General features: G+C 32.9%; 1 protein-coding gene and 1 long non-coding RNA gene across 3 annotated transcripts in view; one reads left to right on the top strand and one right to left on the bottom strand.

Annotated features, from left to right (window-relative positions):
• The window catches only part of LOC126769371 (syndecan), a 248,851-nt gene that overhangs the window by 143,451 nt on the left and 79,256 nt on the right, over window positions 1-26,144 (top strand). The gene's annotated exons all lie outside the window — the stretch shown is intronic.
• Window positions 1,566-25,509, bottom strand: LOC126769693 (uncharacterized). The gene is made up of 3 exons (XR_007669411.1): window positions 25,389-25,509; window positions 25,072-25,210; window positions 1,566-1,628 (listed from the first exon to the last, which is right to left on the bottom strand). It is a non-coding gene; the product is annotated as an uncharacterized LOC126769693 (long non-coding RNA).

The raw sequence follows: 26,144 nt of genomic DNA on the forward strand, positions 1-26,144 counted from the left end.
GTAGAAATATCTTAAAAGAAGTCGACAAATACCGTTTTATTAAACATTACAATAATTTATTTATTATTTAAATTATTCAAAAATATATCTCGTTATTTTTTTACCAACTAATACTAAAAGATACGTAATCAGAATGTAACAGTAACAGCCTGTTAATGTCCCACTGCTGGGCTAAGGCCTCCTCTCCTTTTTGAGGAGAAGGTTTGGAGCTTATTCCACCACGCTGCTCCAATGCGGGTTGGTAGAATACACATGTGGCAGGATTTCAATGAAATTAGACACATGCAGGTTTCCTCACGATGTTTTCCTTCACCGTCAAGCACGAGATGAATTATAAACACAAATTAAGCACATAAAAATTCAGTGGTGCTTGCCCGGGTTTGAACCCACGATCATCGGTTAAGATTCACGCGTTCGAACCACTGGGCCATCTCGGCTTTCAGAATGTATGACTTGTTAAATTAATATCGAGGTAAATGAATTTACTTATTCAATACAATCAATAAATAATTTAAAAATAGTTATGTGTATAGTGTGTGTGTGTGTGTGTGTGTGTGTGTTGTGTTTAATATAAAACAGTTTGTATCGTTGTAATTTAAAGTCCCAAACATTCGCTACGAGGTCGCCTGGCGATGTGAAAAATAGGCTATCTGATAAAACAAGACTTTTCTGTAGATTTCGGTATTGTACAAGATTGCCAATACTCTGCTGGATTTAGAATTTCAACTACTATGTCCCTGTTCATTCTACACACTCCAAACAAAGATATATGACATAATACTAAAATAACAGGTAAAGCGAACTGTTTTTATCCAACTAACTAGGGCATAGGTCTAATCCAGTACTGCTTAATAGCTGCTACATAATAATAAACGTTAAATGTGTAGGCTAATCATTTGCTAAAGACGTAGTATAGTAAAAAATGCTAAAGCTAGTTAATCTTTTTATATTATTATTGTGTTGTTGTATGTACTCACCCTAACATGTCGGTTTAACTTGGCAAACTACACACGTTTTTACGATGCCACAAGTTAATTGCTGCACCGGGCGCCGCATTATTTAGCGTCCGCCTGCGTCGCCACGCGGTGCACAGCTTTTAAATGCGGAAAATGCCTAATACAAAAAACAAAATATAAGTTTAAATTTATATTCGTTTCTAGAAGAGTGGAGTTCCGCAGATTAGAATTTGCTTTAAATGTCGGTCTGTTGATTAATAAAGTACGTAAATTTGTTAATATCTTGCTCTTATATATTATCTATCTATGTTTTAGACATCAAAAACTTAAAATACTGAATACAGGCGGTTTATATAAGTGAAACGGCCTTATTGATCAAACAATTGTTTTCTTCCACTTAATGACAAAAAAGGACATTAAAATAAAAGTTACATGAGTTAGAACCGATTTTTACGTTTTGATTTATTTTCTATACACAAAATTCTAAATACAAAATCTTTCAAATGTGAAATATCTATAGACAGTTGCCTGACTTTGTAAAAATGAGACTTTAAAAAAATATTGTCAAGGTTTATGTATGACCAAACATAAGCTACCTGTACAAATTGATCTAATGGTGAGAACCGACAGGACGCTTAGTTGTTGCTTTTTTATTCCAATTCAATTAATATTCTGCAACAAATAAATAATAGCAGTTAATTTAAAACTTTCTTATTTTTTAATATGTATTATAAAATGCTGAAAAGTATTCTAGTTAGTTGTTAGTAACAGGTGTTAATATCCCACTGCTGGACTAAGGCCTCCTCTCCCTTTTTAGGAGAAGTTTGGAGCTTATTCCACCACGCTGCTCCAATGCGGGTTTGTTCTACCAACCCGCATTTGGAGCACCACACATGTGGCAGAATTCCAATAAAATTAGACACATACAGGTTTCCTCACGATGATTTCCTTCACCGTCAAGCACGAGATGAATTATAAATACAAATTAAGCATATCATAATTCAGTGGTATTTGCCCGTGTTTGAACCCACGATCATCGGTTAAAATTCACACGTTCTAACCACTAGGCCATCTCGGCTATAATATATATTTAAAAGTATTCTATTTTCATTTATTAAGTGGAAGAAATCAATCATCATTTATTAAGTGAATGAAAAGCGTCGTATTCTTACTAATCCACAGAAGAACATCGCAATGCATCCGGTCGTACGTGAGAACTGCTTAACAACGTTCTTACTTATTTTCTTTATGCACGTTACCTAAAGCTGTTATGTATGATACCTTTTTTTATTAAAAGTTGTCCAAGTTAATTTGTTTTTAATTGGTTTGAAGACTGTGTTTGTATATATGTATACAGTGTGCGTGTAAATAAACTCACAAGTTAGTTAAGTGTTTTGTTTATAAGGTTGCAGATCTTCTGCCCCTATGTTGAATCCAGGTCGGATAAACTAAACTATTGGGTTTCATTTTGTTTAAGAAATTGAAATTGAAATAAGCACATTACAATGGCCGAAAAACGTAAGAAAGATACATACATCAAATGATGATATATGTTGCATATGATACGTTAGTAGAATTTTGGCTTTTATTATGTTGCTAATATTTTAAATTTATCCGTTTTATTTAAACATATTACTAACATACTCGTCAAATAGATATTATATTAAAATGTAATAACTATTTGATATATGAATAGATATTATAATAAAATATGCTGTCTTTTTTCGTTTTGCCGTTTTTACTGGAATGCTTTGTGCAAATATCTCCCGCAAAATTGACCTGACCTGAATGATTTTGAAAACAAAGCTAGTTTTGTTCATTTATATACATAAATGTATTTTATTATGTTAAAACTTTCGTTTTACGTCGTAATTTTACGATATTGCATATGGTAATATTTAATCATGTTCATTATCCTTTTCACAACTACCTTTAGTTAATTTGTAAGATTAGCTGATATAGAATGATATTAGTTAGTATTAAGTTTGTAAACATTCGTGTAATAAATTTATTAGATATTGAAGTTTAAATTATAATAGCATCAATAGTTCAACGGTATAGCCGCCTGGTATTGCAGTTCTACAATTACAAATTTTGTTTTAAATTTTTATTACCTTGTATATGAAAGATATTAAAATATTCATGGTCATGATAGATAGCCCTCAATATACATAATGAAATGTCATTATGGTCCTTGTAAATAGAAATTGCTATTCTTTACAAAAAATGAAATCTATTGACGAATTTGTTTGTCAAAAACAACAACAATAGAACAATGTTCAAAGATTGACTTAAGAAAAACCACATAAATCGAATCGAAAGCATTTGTCCTATCCCGCAAGAAGTATTTCGATCTCTACATTCATCTAGCAATTAATATAAAAAACAAGTGATCATGTCCTGTGTGTCGTGGGAAGTAAGTATGTTGTCTGCGAAATGTTATGTGATGTTGTCGCCATCGAGTTTCCGGTCATATTTCTACACTAACTCAATAGATGGCAGCACAATAAAGTCTAATAGTAATTAATACAATATCTTTTCTCATAACATTATCTAAATCGATAGACTTAGATTAATAAATAAAATAATATATAACTGTTTTTGAATTACAAATCGTAGTCGTTTGACAAATTGTTTTTATCTTATTATGATAGTGAATTATCGCTTAGCAAATACTTTTGCACAGAATGTTCACCGTATTAAAATTATATTAAATAATAGTACTTAACAAAAAATTAAAATCGGATTAGACGTTCATTTACAATGATAATTCACAAATTCGTCCAGCGTAATATTATAATGACAACCTAAAATTTTCGTTAAAGTTATTTTTTTTTAAGAACTTGTAAACTTGGATCAGCACTGGTCGACTAAATACGTCTTCATACGAGATTATCAATGAAGTCATTACTTGAATTGATATTCGATCCGAAACCATTCCAATAATTTATTTTTTTCGATAACAATATCGAAAATATTGAGTATTTTTTCATTAGCGTAATGTATAAAATATTCTCAGTCACAGCATCGGTCATCACGCTTTCGGATATGATTTCCCTCGCGTGTCCAATTTACTTTTCGATCAGAAATTAATATAACCTACCAATTTATTGAAAACGACTCCATTTTTGTTATTTGCTAATGATAATTCTCTTGACTTTCTTTAACTTAAGCGTTCTTTAATATTTCGTTTTTTCATTACGAATTAAATAATTAAGTCTCCAATAAAATAACTTTTAATAATATCGTACTGTCGGATTATCGTAAAAAGATGTTTACGATAAAACGCCGCTTAAGTATTTTTCAAGAGTGGAATTGTTGAATACGTGTATTTAATAAAATGACGTACCAAACCATTGGCTCTAAGGGGATTAAATAGATAAAATGTTTCTATTAATTTTATTAATGAAAGAAAACCACTGTTATCACCTATTCTACGACTTATCAACTGATCAATGATAAAAATATGTAAAACTAGCTGTGTCCGGGGTTTCACCCGCGTATAACTCACTTAGAGCAGACTTACAATATTTTACATATACAATTTTACAATCAGTATATAAAACATTTTCATTTTCATTTGATATTAGTTCGTTTCGTTTGATAGGACAACATACAACTGGCCATGTGAAACATAATTTCCTTAAATCTATTCCGACTTACTTGAATGTCTTTCCCTGTGCTTTATTTATTGTGACAGCAAACGATACCTTTACAGGAAATTGTATCCATTTAAAACTAAACAAACACTAAATTTTAAGTAAAGTTAGCCACAATACACTAGTGAAAATCGCACACAAATCCGTTAAGCCGTGCACAGACAAAAATTCTAACAATCATTGTTTTGGGTTCTATTGCGTTGATAAAGGCCCCCGGTAATAGTTCTACTCAAATATCTTCCATGTTCAGACAGCGATCAGTTACAATTTTATTATATGTATAGATAGATGACACGTTGTGAAATTAAATCAAATACTCAGCATGACTGTTTTGTTTTAAACTGATATATGGCACCAACGAAGCAAATTATTTTGCAAAAAAAAAATAACTGTATTAATAATAATTGATCATGCTGATATAAAACTTCTAGATTTGAACAATTCAACTGTATAGTAAACTCGTCGTGCACTTTTGAATATAATTATTATATATTATATTAATTAAAGAGATATCGAGATATCATTTGCAAATGTACACTTGCCATCGTTCCACGCGGTCACGGTTTATACAGTAGCTATTTTTAATTTTATCTGTATATATTTAAATCAATCTAAATGAATTAATCTAAACAAAAAATTTACATTATATTTTTGTGACAACCCCCAAAAAGTAAGAAGTATTTTGTATAGTGTCTTTGGAACAAGTCTTTGTAATCCCTTACTTCCTAGAGCGAATTACTCGAAGGGCGTTTAAAACACAAAAGTATATAAATGATACGTCATTTCAATTCCAGCATAGCTCTACTTTTATTTGATTTTTATCAGCTTTTTATTAATTTATATTTTGTGGTAGAATAACTGGTGGATGAACCTCCTACGTATAACATCTTGGGTTAAATAATCCTAATCCCTTCCTAAAATAGAAGAAAATGTCGGGTTTGTGAATGTTGCTTACGAAGTCCGGATCAAAACCAAGATATCGAGGGTTTTCTCAAGAGACTTGCCTTAACATTAACATTAGATATTGAAAAAACGTGTGAATCGTTTTCAGCGTTACGAGTTTTTACAAGACAGTTTTCAACATTATTTATTGTACAATATTTGTTTTATACCAACATATAAATGAATGTTTGATATCATTCGCTGAATTTACATTTTCGTCCACATTTTGTCCTCTTTGATATTCCCGGAATGCTGATAAATTTTATTCTTTAGTTAAATATAAACACAGGTATTTCGGCTTGAATTCAGTGACAGTTAAAGGAAATAACTTACATTATAATATATATGTAATAATATATTCCCTTTTACGGATTTTACACACAGCGATAACACAGAAACAAATATAAAGCGTCTTTGGAGCTTTTGCTTTAACCACTATTTCAACTACAAAGTATTATATATATGTACTTTTGACTTTCATTGATTGAGCAAAAGAGATGAAAAAAGACGACATGTATCATGCTATTTCATTACACACTTACATCACCTACATTTGTTTATCTATCTATCGTTTTTAACTTAGGTCTATTTTGTAATTAAATAATATAAGGACTGTTCTTTTTGTTTACCGAAATATTTTACACCTTTGTCACCTTTGTAGTTTTTATTATTAGTATAAATTAAATTAAGTTTCAATATATAAATAACCTACGCGAATATTTCAGGTCAACCTCCGAATTTGGGGCATATCCGACTAAACGAGATCGGATGGGAACCTTATCTATAGTAATTTATTGCTCGAATCATTAGGTAAATATGTATATAGTGAAACCAGCGGATGCCTTTTGAATCTTAAATAATAATTTACTCTAATTAATTAGATAGTTTGCTTGATTTAGCATTTGGGGAATAATTGAAACCTAGAATAAACTGAAACTATTTGTAAACATTAGCATAGACCGTTTAATAACAGCATTTAATTGTATGCTTAAATACTTGTATTAAAATCCCTATTAATTCTTAAGCCAACTACACAGCTATATACTTCTATTATTATTTATTAATGAAAGATGATGGATTATATCTTACATAGGTGGTTTTTTGAAAATTATAGAAATTCTTGACCTGACATTGATTATATACAGAATTGATTTGAAGTTCTTTCACATCATAAATTCAATAATATCTATTTGGCTTCATATTATAAAATAACTTTAAAGCTATAAGACGCAGCGGATGGCACTAATGTTCAAAGTTCAGTCGCGGTATACATCCTCGTAAATAAAACCAGCGCGCCAAATAAATAAATCAATACAGTTCGCTGCTAGTTCATATTATTTTAGGTACATTAAAAATAAAATTAATTTTGTTTTGAACTTCATTTTATATAAAAAGGTTAACATATGTAACAAGTATTTTATTGATATTGCTTGCTTTGCTTATATTCGTTTTGAACAAACATAATTTACGAAACGTAAACCATAAATTAAAAAATAATTATCATGATTTTTTTAAGGAAATTCCAAGCTGAATAAATTAAGCCATTAAGCCTTGCTCGGTTTGGAAATTCGGCAATGTGTCTCAACTATTGTCAATAGAACCATAAAATTATCTTATCGGACACCTGATACTGATACACTTGTTATTATAACACTAAGCCTAGATAATACACTTATATATATATACTTGATGGCTTTGTAAGCCCGTTTGCATAGGTACCACCCGCTCATCAGATATTCTACCGCTAGTAAATACTTAGTATTTTTGTGTTCTAGTTTGAAAGGTGGGTGAGCCAGTGTATGTAGTTATACTGTCTCCCCCACCCTTCAGCACAAGGGACATAAAATCTTAGTTCCGAAGGTTGGTGGCGCATTTGCACGTCCGCTTACAAATTTATAAAAAAAAAAACATATTTTTAAGTTGAAATCCCATTCAGCTTTAAATGTACTTATAAGTTCAACTTTTGGCTCAAAACTTGAAGCTGCACTTCAACATCACAAAGAGAGTGATTTCTTATATTTGTGCAGTGTGGGTTAGCACCCGTAAGTCATTTCCACACTACTTCACACAAAAACAAACTGTAGCTTATTATGATCTCATACGGAACAGTAGAGTGAATGGAATGCAAACAAACGATCAAAATTGATCAATCAGCAATTTGCTGTGAAAAGAATCGATGGCCATTCTTTTTCCAAAATTTCATCTTCGTTTGTGATTGTCTGATGAAACAATATTTTGTGCTATACGCGAAATAAAAACGCACAATAGACATCGTTTTTTAGTTTTCCTTTTTTATCTTTCGAATGGTTTTATCTGCAATGAATTCGTTTCCATTCTTATAAATCACAGTATTTGAACAAGACCACAGGATTTTTTCTGTTCCATTTGTCTTTATAAGTGCGAAATATAAAACTGTAACTATGTATATATATATATATATGCGTAGGAGTAATCTGTCTTTGTTCGTGCATTAGAGTTCGTTGGAAAAAAAAAATATAGGTTCATGATCTTTGTAACTTCTAATAAAACAAACAGTAACTGCTGCGTATGTATCGATTTTACCTCTCAATTTCATCTTTGACTGTTGACACAGCACGTTGGCTGCATTTTTTACTCTTTTTGACTTTTGCGAAGCTGTCGTCAATTGAAAGAATCTGTAAAGTGTTTGCGTATAGTCATTCCAATTTTTGTCATATATCCATTAATAATTTGTCTACAACATTTGTAAACGCAATGTTATAACAATAATAATCGCAAGCACGTAAAACCACTGTTAAACAAAGTATATAGAACTATTGGAAAAAAAGAACGAATGATTTTGGCTATTGTTACGCTCTTTGCGCATTAGTAGTACATTTCTTAAAACTTCTGTGTTAACGTTCATTGAATAAATTGTCATAAGCTATTTAGACGGTCAAAACTTGTTAGGGTTTGGTAGGTACCACCATATTATATATCATCACTTATTCTATCGCTAAGCAGTACTTTGGGTGCGTGAGCCAGTGTTACATGGCACAAGGGACGTAACTTCTTATTTCCTAAGGCTGGTGGCGCATTGGCTATGTAAATAATGGTTAATTTTTCTTACAGAGCCAACGTCTACTGGCGCCCTTTGCAAGTCTGCCTACCTATTGTAATTTATAAAAGCAGCTTGACCCTCTTTGACCTGTCCTTGATTAAACATTTTATTTTTCTATCGTTTCTAACGTTTATTGCCGATGGTGGACAGTTGCCATTTGCTGGTGACACCTAACGAACCTATAAACATTTTATTTTGTTTTTACGAGTATTCGCTGCAGTTGTTATAGGGTGAGAGTTCCCGGAAATGATCTGCGAATTGAATTGCTATTTCCACTTCGTCGTAGTGATTTCTTTTATTTTTTTTGGTAGAATCTAGATCTCACTTTCGTTTTTGAAAATCGAACAACTTTTCCTTTACCTACCTAATTATTTTATCTTTAATATTTATTGTTTGAAAAACAAAACCGAAAAAATTACCGCATCGATTTATAAATAACGGATTTATTAACAAAAATAAAATATACAACCGGATTGAGAAACTACTCTTTTTTTTAAGTCGATTAATAACTAGTATGAAAAGCACTCTCGACTATCTGTCTAGTCACTTAGTCACTAAACAAGCCGATGGCAGACACCTATATAAAAAGAGCACTGAAGTGAATGCTTAAGATAGAAACTGAATAACTCTTATTGTTCTAACCCGTAATCCGATTGTTAAAATATTTACGTATCAAAATTTACAAAAAAATATATTAATTTAAGAGTTTCACTTCTTATAACGTGGAAAAAATCGTCAAAATTATTATGTTTTTTACATGTCTCTCTGAATAATTAGTCCAGTTTAATTTTCAACTCATACGTTCATGATTCGTTACTAAAATTTAACTTTCTGACTCGTTAAAGAACTATATACGGTCAGATATATTATATGTATGAAAAAAAAACAGACCATTTCCACTTTTATATTTCAATGTTGAGTCAAAATTTTAAAGGAAGTGGGAGGTTACAATACGTACCCTACATATATGTACATATAAGTACATTTATGTACACACCCTTAACCCGTCAGCTGCTTTAAAGTGGTTCTGCTTCAATTTCCTTGGTGGCTTGAACTTTTGTTTTCTCTAAAACAAATACTACCGAAAATCCAAGTGCTTATTACGAAATAAAGTGAATATCTCCGTTCAGGGAATGCTCGTGAGATATCCAGGATAACAACATACATAAAACATATATATCATAATTTTATTGCGTTTGTGTTTGTTTTAATTAGAAATTAAACTTTTTAAAATTTGATTTTAGAAATTCGTGTAATTAAAAAAACTATAATTGATGTTACTCCTTTTAAGGAGAAAGTCATATTATGGACAGTCATTTAGTTTATTTTATAATAACATCTTGTTAAACGGGTACACCATATGTCCGATAGTTGCTAGCTTCCTGCCTACTATGTTGTACAAACAGTTTTATTCGCTCAATTAAACAACACGTATCAAATAAAATACCAGCATGCGACTTTAACAACTTTTATTATATTGAATGAGTTATTTCGTTCGATCAATGGTTTTTTTAGTTTATTTATGCAAAAATTGCTTTTACGAAATTCTTCTCTCAAAAACTAAGAAAAGATAGGAGTGACGTCAGTGTCAAAACACTCGTGCTTCTAATTAAACTAAAACACACATAATTGAAACACAGTAAGATGTATTGGTGGTTGCTAGGCATTTGCTTTTATCTTTAAAAATTAACTTGTGATTTTTATAAAAATCTTGATCACTTATAATACAATCCTTACAAAAAATTGAAATACACATTTTGCAATATATACTTGTTTTTTTTTTCTTTATACAAGACATACAAAATACAAAAATACATCTCGAGGATGCCATATTAAATCTAATGTGACTTCACATAGCCTCATAACCAGCGGACGATCAAAAGTTTCTAACGATATCTAATTTGTCAAATAATTTGAACGATTAATCATAAATGTAATCGAGTAATAATGATATTGTGGTACCTCATTTTGTGGGTAAAAAACGGTTTTATTGACCATCCTAAAAATTCGTTCATCTAAATCGTTGAAAGAAAGAAATCGTATCCTTATCTAAAAGATTCTAGCATAATATTCTTTTTCAGCCTTATATATTTGGAAAGTCTTAAAAGCAATCTTCGCTTACTTGAATCGTTTTAACTTAATCTCGTATTTTTCATTACAGGTACGTAATGATAGTAAAAATCTGACCGTTTATTACTAAAGACAAGATCTGCTGTTACGTGAGTAAATTATTTTATTTATGAAGACTAACATAATAATGTTAATTCAATTTTTGAGAAACATAACTCATCATTTGTCTCACTCTCACTTCAAAGTAGAATACAATGTTATAAATGCTTATCATTATTTTTTGTGCTTATTTTTTTAAGTTTAATCATATGTACAATACTCATAAAGTCTAATTTCTTTACTCAATGTCTACACGTCAATCCGTCGACACAGCCCAGCGGCTTGGTGTCTGTGACAATATCTTAAGATAATCATTACGGCGTATTACTCGCTGACACATTGGCGGATCGGTGGGTTTAGTGTGTAAGATTCCTTTTGATCTTAATTTTTACTAACTATTTACAATTGTAAATAGTTAGTAAAAATGATTAATAATGATTTTGTATTTCTGACCGATTTCGAACTTGACGTCCATTTTCAAAGAAAGTCACTATAAATATTATAGTGATACTAGTGAGGTCGCAAACATGATTGTACTCTATCTGTAATTTGGTTTGGAACAGTTTTGAATCTCTATAAAGGTCATGGGCTACTTTTTTATACCTAACTGCATAAATTTTTTTATACCTACTGTCCCCTCCCTAAAACGCGGGCGAAGCCACGACAACTAGTGAGTATATAATTAACGTTACGGGTGCGAGATCATTACTCTTCTCCTATATCTTTGTATATATATTGCCAAATATCTATGTGCGAATCAATCATGTAAAATTTAAAATACTTAGGTAATAATCATTACAAAACTCGTACATTTTTTTATAATAAATGAATACTAATTTTAATAATAATATGCAAAACCATGTCCATTAACATCGCATATATTAATTCGTCATTGAAGTACCTTTCTATAATAGTCGGCTTATATTCTGTTTGAGTGGGTTTTGAGGATTACCACATTTACACGAAACGAAGCCTAGTTTTGCTTTACGCTTTAGAATATTTCCGTGGATTATTATTAAAATAAAACTGAATGTAGGCGTAAATTTTGAATACTTTTTAATAGAAGCCCATATAGTTGGCTTCAAATAGTACGAGTGATTAAATGTATTCAATGATATTATGTAATGTAAATAAAGCAAGTTCTATTTATCAAGATACACCATAAGAAATAATAATTGCATTTTATTTTAAAAAGGCGTTATATTAAATTTGTGCACAATAATTCACCTTCGTTAGCTTGCTACTTAATTTATTTGCGGTCAGCTTGTCTTAACTGTATAAAAAGTATTTGGCAGACTTTTAAGGCTGGCTGGCTGTCTGTCTGACCCCACCCCACCTTCGGAATGCTCGCGCTGGTTGATTCGTTGCACGCCTCCAGGTACATACAGGTAATTCGGCGCCTACATGCTCGATTGGTGAATGCGCTTAAAATAATTCTCTTTGTTAGCTCTTACGACATCAACTAATAGAGAAAATACATGGATTTTATTAGTAGAATAGTTTCTACTAAATCGCTAATACGCTACTACAACAGACGTGCAGAAATTAAAAACTTTATTAGAATATGATTTTTATTAAACTCAATGATAAAATGTTTTTTTATTCATAGGATTAATATGAAATGCAAATTCATTAAGAGCTATTCGTTAATTATTTATCATTACATTTACAATTACATTAGCGAAAGATAATTAATTAAAAACATATTGTTATATTATAGTTATTCTTATTACCAATATATTATATTATCCCGTCCGTGCGAAGCAATATAACAATTAATCTGTTGAAGATACGAAATATTTTTTTACGATTTCTTTTATAAGACTTGAACAATTAATTATATATTTTTTCAAAAAACGTCTCAAATTTGCAACACCAACAATAAACGCTATACGACAAGTATCGCTATGTATATTGTTTAATTTAATACATTAACGTCTTGCGAACAAACGCTACGGGAAATACGCGTAAATGTCGCATTACTGGTGAAAATCCTCTTCTGTTACAGACAAGGCCCAATTCACTACAAACTGCGGGTTAGATGATAGACGTCTCTTGAAACTGGATATTTCAAACGACTAACTCTTAGTTCAGATACTTTAAGTTATTATTATTAAATCATATATCTCAATACGATTCATCTTAAAACTTAATTGATTTTTTTTTAAATACTACTAACATTTGGTAAGACTTAGCCTTATTTTTTCAATATTCCTATAGGTGATGACTATCGAACGTTTATTGCTGGCTCCGTAATGTTCTGGTGAGGCAATTTCGTTAATGTGTTTTATCAGCTCTCGATCTCTGCTGATTAGGACACGTCTGCTTGAGTAATTGAAGTGATGAGTCTGACGTTACTTGAAGGGAAAGAGTGACCTCATTTTCGAACAATAATTCGAGCTTCAGTTGCGTGCGCTGCGTAAACGGTTAAAGTTACGCAACAATCATGTATGACGGAATTGTTCCTCTTAAAAAAAGTTGCAAAAGCATATGCCTACCTTTTTAGGTTGACTCACTATAACCTTTTTTTATGGTAATCAAATTTGTTTTTATTATATAAAGCATTATTTCCGGAGTTTCTGTATTCCGTTTTTATAAACATGGTATTAATTCTTACCTAAATAAATACGCTATTTATCACAAGTATATAATTTTAAATAAAATTTCCCTTATATAATTTGATTTCAATGAATATCTTAGGAGATCACAATTTTAAAATAACTCTGCAGCAAAATAATTATCAAGTGTGCGGCGCGGGGGGAGGGCGTGGTAGTGAAGCCGACTAGTAGCTGTGCGAGTGGACCTACGAAACGGTTATGTTCCTCGAACTGCTTTTTTATATGTTTTTGCGATACATCATCGTATTATTATACTTTTTAAATAAAAAAGTTGTTTTTTTTTTTAATTTCTAAATGTTTTTAATTTCTTAACTAAGTAGGTAATTACTTACTTAGCATTCAACATAGGTATTTACCGAGGTATATAATTTGATTTTGTAGTAGTCTTCTATTGGATTTTATTTGGTCCCTTATCTAGGTACTAGGTATATAAGTAACGTTTGGTTTTTTTCCTTAATTAAGTAGGTATCATATTATTATCACACTACATAATTATTTAATTAACTATTTAGTAACTAGGTACGTCATTTATCTTTTAAGTTTTATAAATTTTTTTGATAACGGATAGTTTATAATCTTATTATCTTACTGTTATTTTACTATCTATATTAATATTACAAAGAGGTAAAAAATTTTTTTGTATGTTTGTTTGTAATGGATAAATTCAAACACTTCAAGACATTGGCACTGTAAAAAAATTTAACCATCCCTTACATCGCCAATGCGCCACCAACCTTGGGAACTAAATTGTCCTTTGTGCCTATAAAACTACTTTGGCAAAATCTATTTATACTTTGAGTCGCATAGATATACTCCCACATATAGTGCAAAATATTTTTTAGTGAATGACGACTGCGCATCGTCTATCGCCCATACTTTGTTCTTCAACTTATATTTAGTTATAATATAGGTATTATGTACAACTTTACATAACATAGTATATTCACAACAAGGAGAGAGGCTTTGTGAGTAATTTGACATCAAAGCACTGACCTTCGTCCTTATCATTTCTAGGCTAAGTCCCCTTTATAATGAGATGCTTTGGCGCTTGCCACACTTGCTTCACAATCCCTTGTAAATTGTTGGATAACGTTTGTATGTAATTGAAAGTAATTATGAAACCACAAACTTTTGAATATGTTACGTAATATATTTTATATGTATTTTATTTTGCACAATTGCGACATAATGTATAGTATAAATGTATGTAAATATAAATTTTTAAAGCGTCCAAAACTAAAATAATAATAATAATGTCCTGGGACATTATTGACACACGGCTATCTGATACCAAATTAAGCAGAGCTTGTACTATGGAAACCAGACAACTGATAAAGGTTTTTTTTAAAAGAGATAAATCAAAACAACTATACAACAATAAGGTAAACGTAGATCGACACGTACAATTTACACACACAAATAGAACAAAGGAACCAAAACTGAGCAACTGAAATATTATTTATGAGATATCCGCCACAACCGAGGGTCTAAGCAGAAGTGTGTAAAGCCAGCCTGGTCGGCCAATGAGCTCGGCAGGGCCAGTCCCCACCACAATGATCATCACGTGATCAAGTCACGCCGCTAGGCCACGCCCCGCCGGAAGACATTCCTAACAATACATATACTACTTTTCTTTTGTAAATACATATTTATATATAGATAATTACACCCAGACTCAGGACAAACAGACATGTTCATGCACACAAATGGCTGTCCTGGGTGGGAATCGAACCCAAAACCTTCGGTGTGAAAGACAAGTATCTACCAACCACGCCAACCGGCTCTATAAAGTTGTTTATTGTTGTAAAAGATAAGTTCGTTTTACTCGAGGTTCACATCGAAGTGGTATATTATAACAGTTTTAGAAAGGATATATATTATACAGTATGTGACATACTTTATGAGATATAGCCTATTATATTTGTCAACGTAGCCGAATTATACATACTATAGATAACTTTCTGGCAGTGCGCTCTCCAATCAAACGCTACCAAAGCTATAACCAATACAAGAAAACTTTATATAATCGATTTGTAAATCTTGAAAAGGCGGCATTATGTCTTGAATAGATAAATCATAGTATTGTTATGTTTAAAAAATGGGAGAAAATAAAAGTTAGGAAGTACTTTTAGAGATATTTGAATAAATGGTTAATAAAAAATTCATAAGAAAACGCATAAGAAAAAATGTTTTATGTAATTGTAGATCTGTCTGTTGGTCAGAGACAACTGACAAGGTTGAAAACTGAGGATGGCAGAATAGTCACGTCAAGATCTGAGCTGTTGGAAGAGGTTGAGAAGTTCTACGGTCAGCTGTACACGACAGCTCAATCACCCGTCAGTAGTCATGCTGCAGATCCCAGAGCAAGACTAACCCGACACTACACTGAAGATTTTCAGAACGTCAGTCTTTTCGAGATTAGAATGGCTCTCGGACAACTCAAAAACAACAAGGCACCTGGTGATGATGGTATTACAGCCGAGCTTCTGAAGGCGGGTGGTACACCGATCCTCAGGGTTCTTCAGAGGCTTTTTATCTCCGTCATTGCCAAAGGTCAAACGCCAAAAGCATGGCACAGAAGTGTGGTGGTACTTTTCTTTAAGAAGGGTGATAAAACCCTTCTGAAGAATTACAGGCCCATCTCACTGCTAAGTCATGTTTACAAGTTGTTTTCGAGAGTCATTACGAATCGTCTCGAGCAAAAGCTTGACGACTTCCAGCCACCCGAACAAGCCGGATTCCGGAAAGGCTTTAGCACCATAGACCACATACATACGCTGCGGCAAGTTATACAGAAGACTGAGGAGTACCAGCCACTTTGCTTAGCGTTTGTGGACTATGAGAAAGCCTTTGATTCGATCGAAACCTGGGCCGTGCTGAATTCTCTTCAAAGGTGCCAAATTGATTATCGGTATATCAGGGTGTTAAAGTGCTTGTACGAGAACGCCACCATGTCGATCCGACTCCAGGATCAGAACTCAAAACCTATCCAACTGCAAAGAGGTGTAAGACATGGAGACGTGATATCTCCGAAACTGTTTACCGCTGCATTGGAAGATGTTTTCAAGCTTCTGGACTGGAACGGACTTGGCATCAATATCAACGGCGAGTACATCACTCATCTTCGGTTTGCCGATGACATTGTAATTATGACTGAGACCTTGGAAGACCTTGGCACCATGCTCGATGACCTCAGCAGAGTTTCCCAACAAGTGGGTCTAAAAATGAACATGGACAAGACGAAAATCATGTCGAACATCCATGTTGCACCCACTCAAGTCAAGGTTGGAAATTCTGCACTCGAAGTTGTAGACAACTATGTCTACCTAGGTCAGACCATCCAACTAGGTAGGTCCAACTTCGAGAAAGATGTCAATCGTCGAATTCAACTCGGCTGGGCAGCGTTCGGGAAGCTACACGATATCTTCTCATCCCAAATACCGCAGTGTCTCAAGTCGAAAGTCTTCGACCAGTGTGTGTTGCCAGTGATGACTTATGGATCAGAGACGTGGTCGCTCACAATGGGCCTCATAAGGCTCAAGATCACTCAAAGGGCAATGGAGAGGGCTATGCTCGGAGTTTCTCTGCGAGATCGAATCAGAAATGATGAAATCCGCAGGCGAACCAAAGTAACCGACATAGCCCGAAGAATTGCTAAATTGAAGTGGCAGTGGGCGGGGCACATTGCTCGCAGAACCGACGGCCGCTGGGGCAGAAAGGTTCTAGAGTGGCGACCACGAACCGGAAGACGTAGCGTGGGCAGGCCCCCTACAAGGTGGACCGACGACTTAGAACGAGTCGCGGGAAGCCGTTGGATGCGGGCAACGTGGAAATCCTTGGGGGAGGCCTTTGTCCAGCAGTGGACGTCTTTCGGCTGATAATGATGATGATGATGATGTAATTGCACAAAGACACTTGGCTTAATATTTATTGTATTATTATAATATTTAATTATATATAATTACTTAAAAGTTGGGACAGGTAATATATAATATGTAAATACGTTTTTATTAAAAAGATTAAAAAAGTTTTTCCGACTACACAATTATATGGACAAACCTTACTTTAAATTTTGTATAAGTAATTAATAAAGAAAAAGTAAAAACGAAATATAACACATAAACAATTAATATGTTTTTTCACTTTTATTTTACTTTATATGTTTTTCCTTTTTCAATGTTTTTCAATTCAAGTTCATCAGGTTTCAGGGAAATGGTATCTTTCCTCATAACCTTTTGATTATAATTGTTTGATTGTGTGAAATTGAATATAAATCCGTTCTTTATGTTCTATTTTCTTTTTGGGCACTTCACTATCACTCTATATTACGATTTATTTCGTGCTCATTTTAATTTCTTTTAAAATTTATATTGATTGTTAAACATTTGTTTTGTACGTTAAACGGTTCGTTTCTACAAACTTAACGCACGAGATAATTGACAGAGATAAAATGGGCGAGCAGCCAACGTGTTGTCGTTTAACCGACGACGTGAACTTATTTGACATTTTGCCAAAAAAACCTATTTATTAAGGATTCCAAAAAAAAACATTTCATATAAATAAATTTCCTGAAATAGAGCGAGCAATATAAGCAGACGGTAGACGTTAAACAACAATATGTTTTCCCGATGTATACATATTCTACTAATGACAGCAATAAATATTTGCGTCAGTATGCAATTATATAATAGCTAAAACCAAAATCAAATTAACGACGCATTAAAGCAATCAAATAGAATTTAATTAAATGTGAAAAGGTAGTTATCGGCATAAGTTAAATTGCATCGAGTTAACAATGAAAATGTGATGGAGTAATTTACATACAACTTAGACACGACATGTTATAAGTTTGGTTCGAATTGCTTTAGCAGTTCGAGTGTTCTTGCAAGTCAATATAATTGGGCTTAGTTGTACATTTACCTTGAGTTATAATTTCAGTCCGGGCCTAAAAAAATGTTTTAGTTAAATAAATTCTCAATATCAACTCAGAAAGGATATTAATAAAGTGATATAATATGTGGATATTATATGTGCTTCGGAAAGTACATAAAACCCCTCGTCCTATGCGTCCTATGTTCTCTGGACATGTCAGATTGCCGTTTCATCCAATTATTTAAGTGAAGGAATAGATAGGAACTGTGATTGCGCATACTTTTGCACTCTAATATCTTTTGCTGCTAGGTAAGCCCGCCATATCCAAAATTTGTCAGGAAGAGGACTTGTCCATATTATAATTATCACCATTGCTATCCACACCTGGTCCATGGCTTGCTAAAGGTGCGTATTCTCCGCCTTTTTCATCCAGTTGGGTCCCGTATCCTTCTTCAGATCGATATTATAATATTATATTTTTTCCGCGTAAATATCAATATGTATTAATTGTTTCGTCGGAAATATTTAGATAAGTATTTAATTTTATTACTAATAAATATAACATAATGCTCTAGATATTGACGTCGCGTCGGTCGTCGTTTAATGCAGTTTAAAAAATCTTTAGAATTGAAAAAGCGATTAATTACGCGAGATACAGGTACTGTTTATCTATACAACTATTATGAACTGTTATTATTGAAACGAACTGTCCGTAAAGGTCTATACAGTTGTATTTACCATTTACAGCGCAATACAAATGTCTCAATCATGTTCGACGGCTGAATAGTAAAAATTATGGTTATTTATAGAATATACTTTAATATATTCTAAAAAATCTTATGAAAATGTAAGAAAATGACAAAACGACGTCTGTCTAAGCTCATGAAGTTGAACGAAGGAACGCCTTAAGAAGTAAATGGGGAATTATGAAAATGATTTGGAAGGCGCGGCAAGTGTGTCATTAAACGAATTTATATTTCAGGCTGAAGGGTGCTCGGGTAGGCGCGGGTTGTTACTAAGTGCCATTGGAATAGGGGCGCCATTATTCAATATTTGACAGGACACTTCAGAAAACTTTATATTAATTGGTATTGTAAAATGAGAGGGATTAAACTTAGGTATATTTGAAAGATGTATTTAAGTATAAAAAAGACTGCATATTCGAATCTCTGTAAGACCAGGTATTGCATTATTTTATTTTAAATAAAACGTAACGTAAAATGGCAAGCGTTTGAATAAAATTTTAAAAACAATTAATTCTTCAATTAAAATTAGAAATGACAACACCTGCAAAATATTTTTCAGTTTTTATTTTTATTAATGAGTTTGTAAGAGCATCAGAAATAGTATAAATAAACAATACATCTGTAATGTATTTACGGTTGAATATTTTCAAGACCCGAATCATTTTAGCTTTGTCACCCTATGTTAAAAGCAAAGTAGGTAATATGACTGTATTGGCTATAGGTTCCGCTTATTGGGTACGCTTAAACTTTCTCGGGTCGAACCTAATGTTCGGGAATTTTTGCCGTTTCAATTCAAACTGTTTCTTACTTCAAACTTTCTTGCCTTCTTTAAGAGAAAAGTCGTTAAAGTTATTGCTATTGACGTTTTTGCGCATGTTTTGTCAAGTTTTTATTCCCTAAAAGTAGTATCCGCTTTTTACTTTAGTTGAGAATACTCTTTCTTTTTAAACTTTTAACTATGCTGAAGGACTTAAGTTATTTAAAGTATAAATTTATAAAGATTCTTACTAATTCCATGATGATTTTCACAACTGTATGGCGAACGTAACCTTCATGATTATACTTACTTTTTATTAAACCGATTAGTTTGCGAGTTAACTGTATATGTTTATAAAGGTATGGGTATTAAACTCTGTATTATATTTTCATACAATTGGAATAGTACTCTGAAAGTGGCATTTTTTTATTCTGTGAGGTCTCATGTGGGTGGATTCACACAAATGTGTGAATCAACGGTTTCGCCCACCTCGCCTTAACCAGCAGGGTTTGAGTGTATGAATAGAAAAAAGGGCGATTAGTTCTATTTGAATTGTAAATTTATAAAGTTGTTAAGTTATGTGTTATTGAATTGAGTTACTTTTGATTATGTGTGCCACTTAAAAACAATGGTTAATACCTATGTCATGAATTTTAATTCAATTTTTAAACCAAAAAACAAATATATTAGCTTATTTACTAAGCTAATTAACATTTATGCTTTTTGAAATGTAAGATATGTAAGATAATTCTATCAAAATTGATACATTACAGTAATTATCAATTAACGTCATCCTAAATTTACAGTAACAGTACAGTAACAGCCTGTTAATGTCCCACTGCTGGGCTAAGGCCTCCTCTCCCTATTGAGGAGAAGGTTTGGAGCTTATTCCACCACGCTGCTCCAATGCGGGTTAATAGAATACACATGTGGCAGAATTTCAATGAAATTAGACACATGCAGGTTTCCTCACGATGTTTTCCTTCATCGTTAAGCACGAGATGAATTATAAACACAAATTAAGCACATGAAAATTCAGTGGTGCTTGCCCGGGTTTGAACCCACGATCATTGGTTAAGATTCACGCGTTCTTACCACTAGGCCATCTCGGCTTTTTTCTCTCCTAAATTTAATTTTAAGAAATCATCTTTTATTGTTAACATTTTATCAGCAAAAAATTATCACTCTCGTGTGATATTCGACTCTTCGTATTCAACAAGCTGTCAAAAAATTTACTACGAAAGATTTCGATTCGAAAACCGTCTTAACCTTTTTTTTAAACGCTGGAAAAACGCGTTACGCGTTTCCCCCACGGGAACAGTGGGGGGGGAGTATGTGGGACTCACCGGTGTCCAAGGCACCGAGTGCGCCCCGAACATCGGAATACCCACTAAAAAACCAGCGGTACCCTTTCCGTCTTAACGAGGAGCGCCATGGGATCGCTTTCGCATGCTACCGTGATGCCTAAACCTTCTTAACCTCATTTTATTAATTTATTTATTAATTATTTTGTAATTAGTGTTACATTAAACCTTTGCTAAATTCTCTACTCCGTATCTCAAAGGTTTTCTCGAAGTGATTTTTATTGGTATTAATTCGCTTTTGCACACTTTTATTTTCTTATATAGTTTAGTTTATTTTTTGCTTACCAATTGTATGTTATAAATGGATTTACAACAACATCAACGTATTATTCGCGACAATCTATTTAAAAACATAATGTTATTGCGTTATAAACATTACAAAATAATCAACAAAGATTTTTATAATGGTAATATAATGGCATCGTTTTATTTCAATAATAAAAATATAGTCATAAAGTTTATGTTTTTTTTTTATTTTTTTTTATTACTATTTGTGATTAACAATATTGCGTATCCAATGTTAGTAATTACATTATCATTTCTGCTTTAGCAAGTTTATTTCGAGTTACATTTCTATGAATCTTGAATATGAAGATTGATTGATAAGCTTCAAAACCGATTTGGCACCGATGAATTTTAATGACTGTTTCTTGATGTTTTTTATGTGATAAAGAAAATGAAATCGCGAGGAAATGGTTTTTCGTCATTCTGTTATACATATATCCGCCAACCCGCGTTGGAGTAGTTTGATGATAAGTCGATATGAAAAGTCAAATTTGCCTTGATAGATATCAAATTACGTTGCTTTTTTCTTGGTACGTTATTTCCTGGTAGACAAGGAGTAAAAAGAGTTAATTATTTATTTCGTTTCCAAATCTAAATACAATAAATTAGGTGGAACAGTCATCAATGTAATAAGATGGCTACTCGGTACTTCAGATATCTGCGATCCTACTGCGAACAGCATTTAAAAATATATAAGTAATCTAACTTTAAAAATATATAAGTAATCTTTACTGGTGGTAGGGCTTTGTGCAAGCTCGTCTGGGTAGGTACCACCCACTCATCAGATATTCTACCGCAAAACAGCAATACTTGATATTGTTGTGTTCCGGTTTGAAGGGTGAGTGAGCCAGTGTAATTACAGGCACAAGGGACATAAAATCTTAGTTCCCAAGGATGGTGGCGCATTGGCTATAAACGATGGTTGACATTTCTTACAATGCCAATGTCTAAGGGCGTTTGGTGACCACTTACCATCAGGTGGCCCATATGCTCGTCCACCTTCCTATTCTATAAAAAAAAAAACTATATTATTTAATTCACATTAAACAGTGTTATTTTTAAGAATTTTCAAATTGGAAAATTTTATCTTTTAAATATATTACACATTAAATAAATTCTGATTACTAAAGTGTATTAAATATTACAAAAGGAACTTACTTTTTTTTTTTTGTTTTTTTGTTCATCTAAACAGAAGTGGAGGCCTTGTGTCTTGTAGAACAGTTTATCTATTGCAAGCACCACACAACAAACACAGTCTCCACATTATTTAGCTGATATGTTTAAATGTTATATGTCAATTTGTAAACTTTTTGTGAAGAAATAAATAACATATTATATAGGTGCACCAATAAGTTTCCGCCGTTTTTTATCAAAAATTGGGCTTTTCTCGTGAAAGAACGGAACCTCATAGCTTATTCAAAGTATTATTTATTATTAGTCACTACTCTTCCCTATCTTACGGGCAGTATACGGATACCGCACCGAAAGAACGTTTTGTCTTTCGAGGCTATCCACGAATCGATCGATTTTTTGGTATCTTCATATGATGCGTAGTGCTGCTCAGATAAGCCATGCGCCATCGATCGGAAAAAGTGATACTCGGAAGGGGCAATGTCTGGTGAATACGGCGGGTGGAGTAGAAATTCCCATTTAAGGGTTTTCAAGTAGATTTTCACCGGTTCTGTAACATGTGGCCGAGTGGTGTCATGTAGCGAAATCAACTTCTCGTGTTTTTGCTGATACAGCGGTCGTTTTTTCTTCAGGGCTCGGCTCAATCTTGTCAATTGTGTTTGGCAAAGAACCTCAGTGATGATTTTGTTCGGTTTGAACAACCCATTATACACCAAAACACCAAGGTGGTCCCACTAAATACACCACAAAAGTTTTTTCTATGAATATTCGGCTTGGCTGTCGACCCAAGTCCCTTGCTTTTGGATTATTCCAAAGGATTTTAAGCGATGTGAAATTGCTTGTTGAGTCACTCCTAATGTGACTGCAAGTTCTTCTTGTGATTTTATTCCAATAATACCTCCAATTCCTTATCTTCGTACATTTACGGCCTTCCACTGCCTTCTTTGTCTTCGACCTCAAACTCACCGTCCTTAAACTTTTGGAAGCACTCACAACAACTTCTTTCACTTAAAGCAGACGTACCATTTACTTATATAAGCAAAAGATGCGCTTCTGCTGCAGATTTCTTCAAACTAAATAAGTAAATCAAAAATTCCCGCAAATGGCGCTTAATTGACTTAAAACTAGACATTTCCAGGTGAAAAAAAGTATGTAATGCTGATACAAATTCGCTAAAACTACGAAATCACCGTGTTGCTGAATGTCCAATCTTACTATAAGATGATGTACATTTAAACATTTCAACCAAAATTTACGGTTAGAACCAGCTTTTGTCAAACGGCGGGAACTTATTTGTACCCCTAATATTATTATAAGTATCGGTGGTTCGGAAAATTCACCAGTGGTTGTTATTACTATTGTCTTTATGTCATAAAGAAAATGTCGGAAAACCGCTAGATACAAAGTGCGCAGGACAAATTAGGCAAAGCCTATATCCAACGGTTGACCTAAAAACACTGATAGATGGTCGGAAGTTTATAAGTACAAGTTTATTTCTTGGTTAATCCTTCTTTCACACGTCAATAAAGTTAGAGATACTTAAAGTACCAGATTTTTTTTTTTATAGAATAGGGAGGTGGACGAGCATATGGGCCACCTGATGGTAAGTGGTCACCAAACGCCCTTAGACATTGGCATTGTAAGAAATGTCAACCATCGTTTATAGCCAATGCGCCACCATCCTTGGGAACTAAGATTTTATGTCCCTTGTGCCTGTAATTACACTGGCTCACTCACCCTTCAAACCGGAACACAACAATATCAAGTATTGCTGTTTTGCGGTAGAATATCTGATGAGTGGGTGGTACCTACCCAGACGAGCTTGCACAAAGCCCTACCACCAGTTATTGTTAATGATTGTTAATGTACTGCTTTTTTACACTTAATAGGCAAGCGTTTGACCGTTTGCTTGGCTAAGGTAATGCGAGTTGGATACACATGTAGCAGATCTCATCTCACACGAGTTTCGCACAATGTTTTCCTTCACCGCCGAGCAAAGGATGAATTACATTGAAACACAAATTAAGTAATATATGAACATATGAAGCGGTGAGATAAGAAAAAGAGTGATTTATACTTCGGGAAAAGTGTAGCCGCGTGTATAATATTTCCGTATAAAACTAGTCTTACATTTCCACGAGAATTGTCAGTAACAATAAAATATGTTATTTCTAATGAAAAACTCAAATAGAAAGAATATTAATGATGATAGAGAAAAAAACTACACTGTTTATAAATTTAATATTTAAATAATACACACACGCTTAAATATAATATATAATTTCTCTTCTTCTCTTATGTATTTATTAACCCCATCTAAACCGCTTGGCTGTTAAAAATAAATATCCCATATAATATATATATGTTTCACGGCATAATTGTTAATAATATATATTATTAATTCATCTTTTCTAAAAATAAAAATATTTTCTAAATTCTAAAATTCCTATAGATGATAAAAATGTCTGTATGATATAAATATAAAAAGCTTACATAACACTATAATCAGTTCAATCGAACACTTGTTAGCAAATATCTCCATAATGAACTCGCTTCCGCCGGCTCTTGTTTCTCCATTTTTTTCGACGTCAACTTTTAATTTTGTTCGTGTACAGTTTCTATCGAAATACCTCTGTAACAATGCACCGGTGTTTTGTATCTGTTGTGGATTGTTATTGGAAGTTATGAATCTGGGTTTTTAATATCAAAATATCTGACATTTGAAATATTTTTATTTTGATAAAATATCGAGATTATAATATTAGGGCACTGATTTTTTGCCCTTTTTGAAAGAAATCGAGAAGACTTACATGAATTGGAGGAGCTGTACATCTGACTCGTATTCAATCCACAACTGAGCGGCGTGTGGATTAAGCTCTGAGCTCAAATCCGTATAAGCACCCGTACGTGTGTGTTGTTTAAGTACTTAAATCGTTGTTTACAATTCATTTCACGTGTTATAGTGAAATTACCTTAAAAATTAATGTAATATTCGTGGAAAGGATATTAATAATTAACTTTATTACCGTTATGGACATTTTTTTCTCTAGTATTAAAACTATTCAAGCTATTTTTGTTCTTTAATAGATTTGTAATTTATATATTTGTAATTATTTACTGGCGGTAGGGCTTTGTGCAAGCTCGCCTGGGTAGGTACCACCCACTCATCAGATATTCTATCGCAAAACAGCAATACTTGATATTATTGTGTTCCGGTTTGAAGGGTGAGTGAGCCAGTGTAATTACAGGCACAAGGGACATAAAATCTTAGTTCCCAAGGTTGGTGGCGCATTGGCTATGTAAGCGATGGTTGACATTTCTTACAATGCCAATGTCTAAGGGCGTTTGGTGACCACTTACCATCAGGTGGCCCATATGCTCGTCCGCCTTCCTATTCTATAAAAAAAAAATATATTTATTATATAAAATATTGAAGTATATTATCATAAGTTAATATTTTCTAAACCCTTCTACTGTTTTTATTTTACACATTTCATAGTCAGTAAAATATAATAAAGTAATTAAAAATACGTGTTTATTATTATAAGATGACAAACTTAATATTT

Source organism: Nymphalis io, chromosome 1 (assembly GCF_905147045.1).
Source record: "Nymphalis io chromosome 1, ilAglIoxx1.1, whole genome shotgun sequence".
NCBI classification, from domain to species: domain Eukaryota; kingdom Metazoa; phylum Arthropoda; class Insecta; order Lepidoptera; family Nymphalidae; genus Nymphalis; species Nymphalis io.